Below are 6,146 nucleotides of genomic sequence, written 5' to 3' on the forward strand. Positions count from 1 at the left end.
ATCGGCCAACAGGTTTAGGAAATACAAGACATCAAAAATGACCAAATTTTTAAGTGGAATCTCTATGCAAGCAAATTAATAATAATATTATAATATAATGAAAACTTATCAATTTCTCATAATTCTAACTTTATACTATTCCAGACTTTATCCTTTTTTCTTATATTTTTATAATCTTCGTCCGTTAAATCATATATTATAGGATATTGTTTAACAATTTCAATGAGTTTTTCTGTAACAACCATTTTAAAACACGCGAAACTACAACGGTAGCGGAAAAAACCGTGCATGCAGCGTTTCATGAAAGGAACGCTGTTCTGCCGCGACCGTTGCGGATTCCGCGCAAAGTGGTCTGAACACCTTCATAAATCCGCCGTGAATATCGGTTCGCCGCGATTCCGCGTAGGTTGCGGTTGCGAAAGTTTCGCGTTGGTTTGGGGGATCCTATGTGTTTGAAAACTGTCGATTTTTAGAATTACTTCAATAATTCTAACCAACCACCTAATAACCCCTTGCTATTTCTGCTGCCCTGGTACAAAACCTTAAAAGTTGTCGATTTTTAGACTATTTCGTCAAATCCAATTCATTGGTGTGTCATTTAAACATAAACAACATAAACGACCTTTTCGTACTTCCGGGCCTAAAGTGACAACTTCACTCCCTTGTGACAGGTACTAAAGTGTCACATTTAATTCCTCCGGGATTAAATATTGACGAAACTCCCGGAACGATTAAATCACAAACAAACGAATTTAAGGGATATTTTATTGAAAAATATAATTAATTAGAATGGTAATTAACGTTAATATTCAAATTAATATTGTGACAGTTCGTCATATTGACCAGTCTTTCCTGGGTTAATGCAGCAGGTAACTGACGAGTAACAGATAGGTCCTTTTCATATTGAACTGGTGTTTGTTTCGAAGATCCTGCGGAAACAGGAAGCGAGAATGAGGACTGTGGCATAACTATAGTGGACGAATCGGCGACTTGACCAAATATTTTATCTGAAATTTTTTGTTTATTTTTAATAGACGATTCAATATATCCCTCGGCCACGTTGGAGGATTTCCATCCTCCATGTCTCTTCAGCACGTCTATTGTTGCTCCCGAATCAGCTAACAAAGACGCAGATGTGCGTCTAAAACAATGTCCCGTATAAGACGTCGCATTTTCTAATTTCAAGAAAGCTGCTATTTGCCGTGGAATTGTACCAAACATGTTTTTTCCTACTACTCGCGTAGTACATTCTTTGTTGATGTATTGAACAAAAAATTTTGAATGAGTTGTCCCTGTCTTTCGCAATGCCACATATTTCCGAAATATCGCCACAAAACTGATGGCACTGTTTTCTGAATTTTTGATCACAAAATTTCGGTCAATTTTATTTTTGGTGTTTCTAATCGCAATTAGGAAGGAATCGCCCAAATCTCTCACATCGTCGATTTCTAAATCAACCAACTCTTTTCCACGACAAGCTCCCGCAACGCCCAAAATAAGTGCAACCTACAAAAAAATTGATTTCTTAAAATTTCTGAATATAAACAAATTTCCAAATTTACCTTAAGCATTAAATATTTATCATCCGGAGCCTCCCGTAAGAACTGATCTACCTGCTCAGACGTGAGAATTCTTGACTTCTTTGGCTTAAATCCCTCATTTCTTCTCTTCAAAAAAGCTAATAATTTTGGAAATTTACTTATATCAATATCTTCTCTAATGTTAATAACCGATTTCAGCATTGAGTAATGTGCCCAGAGAGTTGAGGCACAAACCGCTTTTGATTTATCATCGAAGTAGACTAACAGCGCATTTTCAGTAGGTTGTCTCACATTTTTTAAGCGGCACCACTTTTTAAAAGCATCGTACTGCTGCTCGTATAGTTTTCTAGATTTCGGTGGTAACAATTCTTCACCTACTTCGGCTGCTCTTTTATCAATATCAGATACACCTTCTTCACTCATGATACCAATAATTATCAATAACAATGTTTCTTTACAATGACACTAGTAATGACAATGTTTCTAAATTATAACTGTCACAACGCAATGTTACTATGGTAACTTATTTTAAAGACAGTTTATTAAATGAGTTGAAGAGAGAAAAAACTGATTGAAATTATTGAAATAATTAATAAAATCATACCGGAAGTACGAAAAGTATCGTATATACCTTGCGACTGAAGTACATTTAATCCTTCAGGTAAATTATGGCCCTCCCTGCGGTCGGGCCATAAACTTTACCTTCAGGATTAAATGTACTACTTCAGTCCCGCGGTATATAATGTACTATTATAAGGAATTAAAAGATTTAAAATGTTTTTTCCAAATAAACCTAAATACTTTAAAGGCTGTATGACACTATACATTTTCTTGTATCATTTCTAATATCGTTTCTGATATGTCAAAAAAATGCATAATGTCATACACAGATACAAGAAACGATATCAGAATTTGAGTCAGACACAGATTCTTGTACAAGAACTGCGCCAATTTCTACGCAGAGCAAAAACGTAAAACCTGCTGGTAAAACATCTAAAATGTCATAATTACTTACTCATAATGGCGGCTGAAATGAAAATGGGATCATGTATTGATGAATTTATTTGTGTTTTTGTGTTATTTATAAATCTTTTATTGATACTTAATATACCTTTTGGTATGGACTACTGTTCTACTAATAACCATATATTTAGCTCCTAGTAAAGTTCAAACTATAAATTTAGGTTTCATGGTGCATAATTTTTTAATAGGGCTTTTCATTCACAGTCATTTGTTTCGAGCTTCTGTCAGATGTTGTATAATCCGTGTGTATTAATATTATACACGGATTATACGACATTTGACAGAAGCTCGAAACAAATGACAATCGATGAAAAGCCCCAGAAAAGCCCTATAGACGAGTTCCTAATTTGGATCGAACTGAAGCAGTGATTATAAATCACCCATGTAGTTATTAATCAATGACTGAAGATAATTCTAATGAAAATATTTTAACATAAATATCAAAACAAAATAGAAACACAAATAATCAACCTCAAACAGTCAACGTAACATTCTGGTTAACATTAAAATGTTAATTAAAAGTTTATAAATTTTATAAAATCCTTAAAATCAGCTGTAGATGCAGTACTACCATAACGTGACACAGGGTGACAAACAAAATTTTGACCAATCACGTGCCGAATTTCGTTCAATTTTCGATACAAGAACTTGCATAGTGTCATACAGGGCACAAATGTACAGCCGGTTCCTAAAAAAACTGATACGACTCTTAGTAAGATTTGATCATGTTGAGGAGTGTATTTGATTGATCTGACATTATATTTATTATGACATACAAATAATAAAATAACAAACAACTGATTACATATTATGTTAATTTATAAAATTGTACTAATTATTAAGGTCTAAATGTTTATATTATTTTAAATCTATCTAAACTTTTATATTAACTATCTAAATGATAGTTTTTACATCAAATAGATCACATAATTATTGTAAACGTGGATTATATACAACAAAACAAATTAATATTCAATTCAGCCCTGTAACTTATTAAAATAAATATTATAGAAGTTTTCAGGGACTTTCAGCCCTCGGTAATAATGTAGTCTTTCATTCTGAGTTTAAATTTTTCAAAAATATTTATTAGTTTTCTCAGGATTCGAAGAAAATGAATACAATTAAAATACATTGAGAATTTTGACATGCGTCACAATTTTGCATTAACTAAATGTAAAATTCTAAACTGTTAAATTCCAGCTTCCCTAATTATTTGACATCAAAAGACATTAGAAACTATTTGTAGAGGATTGAAATCTGTATTGAAAACAACTGTTAAAATTGGTCTACGTAATTAAACATATTCCAAAATTTTGTAAAAATGTAATACATTTCAGTTTTCAGCTCAAACTTAGGCCACACACAATGCAATAATGTTCACATTTTTGAACTGTCAATATTTTTATTTTATCATCTATTGTTTAAAAACAATACAGTTGATAAGATACTCTCAGTTGCGGAGAAAGTATTAATAATAAAGATTAATAATAAAGTCTAATAACCGTGGAACAGAATAAGCTATCTGACAAATTTTAAGATTTGGCAGTGACATTGACAGTATGTAAATATTAAGTATTTATCCTTCAAAATACACTGCTCAATTTTCTACAAAATACGCTTCAAGAGTCGTATCAGTTTTTTTTTGGAACCAGGTGTACATACAAGAAAATGTATACAAGAAACGATATCAGAAACGATATTAGAAATGATACAAGAAAATGCATAGTGTCATACAGCCTTTATATTTACAAATGATATGGAAATTCTTCATTTCATTTATAAACATGTTAAATTATGTAAATACGTTGTAAACGTAATATGTAATAAATAGGCATAATTTGTTAATGTAGTTTGAAAAAATTAAAAAAAAAAATAATATAAAAAAACACAAAATAAAATAATAACAAAAAAATAATAAACAAAAAAAAAAGAAAAAAAAGGAACAAAAATAAAAAAGAATAAAAAAAGAAGTAAAAAAAGTGTTTTGCACAAATTAAAATATATATTAAAAAAAACACAGTAAAATAATTAAAAAAAAAACAAAATAAAAAAAAGCTACACAATATACCAATGTATCTATAAAAATAAAATTGTAGAATGTACTTATGTTATAAGACATTTATGACTATGAATCTGCAATCAATCAGAAACAAGTCTGGCTAATTGGCTCTGCCAAAGCCATTTTTCAAAAAAAAAATTCATTGATGGACTAACCCTTTGTTATTTCTGCTCTCCTGGTACTAAATCTTAAAAATATCTATTTCTAACAATTTTAAAACTAATTGGTTCCCATCAAAGCCATAAATAAATTCTACAAAAAAAAAAAATAAAAATGAAATTAAAAATTTTTAAAAAAATCCTACGCATTACTACAATCTTCTTCGAGGCACTTACAAGTGGAAAGTTATGTTGCAAAATTTTTCATTATGTTATCACGGAAAATGATAAAAAGTTGGATTTTTTCTAACGGCGTGACTGCTCCCGGGTTAAAAAGGGCCCCATTTCAAATTCTTCGGGGGGGCCCGACGGAGTTTGTTACGCCACTGTGAGATTCTACCAATGAAAGGTATTACAAGTGGTGAAGGATGTAACTAGAAATATATTTCAAGCAATAAAACCAAGTATTTTTGAGCTTTCCCATATTTATTTATACAAATAATTTTGTTGCATACACAAAAATATAGATTTTTAGAAGTCTAAAATTATATGAGAATATGATCAATCAGGAGATTATAATGAATAAAATATTGATTATTTCTCACTTTTTCCCTTCCAGATAAACCTTCCAGATCATTGAAACCTCATACAATTTTGTTCTTATTTTAATAAATAATCTATCATCAATTTATTCTTATAATTTAATACACCTATGTACAATATATTTATAAATAAAAAAATATTGACTAGAAATCAATATCTAGCTTCATAATTCTTTACAGTGTTCAATATTGTTACAGACTAGTAAATGTAGTCACAGATAATACCTATGATAGATTTTCGGCAAAATGGGCAATTTTAAGGTACTGATAGCACATAGAATAATTGGAAAATGAAATGCTGCTTATAAGCGTTAAAATTCTTTGTATGGTGACAAGAAAAATGAATTCCTAACACTAATAAAATGAAGGCACATCTCGAAAATTGTTATTGTCAAAAATCTTCGTGTTTAAAAAATAGAGACATTGATCTAGACTCTAGACGCACCAGGTTATTTCTCTCTAATTATATGTTTTCGTTTTACGTAATTCAGAGAGATAATAGTGTCTATTTTTCATCGCCCAAGGTAGATGGCGCTACTGTGTCATCTACTCCGTCAAGTAGACAATTTGATTAACAATTTTATCTTTTTCTTTCTGCTAAGAACACAAGTGATGTAATTGGAAACATCCCAACAATAGAATATCTACGAGATCCAGAAGGAAAAGTCCTAGAGTTTGAAAATATTATAAAAGACACCTGGCATTTAGTCATAAGACCTTTGTACCATATCATTTTTTTTATTAAAGTTCCAATGGTCCTGTGGTCTCAATAATGGCCAACAGTTTCCTCGTTCAATTTTAAGGATCTCTTCTGGTTCAACCC

Source organism: Diabrotica virgifera, chromosome 3 (assembly GCF_917563875.1).
Source record: "Diabrotica virgifera virgifera chromosome 3, PGI_DIABVI_V3a".
NCBI lineage: Eukaryota > Metazoa > Arthropoda > Insecta > Coleoptera > Chrysomelidae > Diabrotica > Diabrotica virgifera.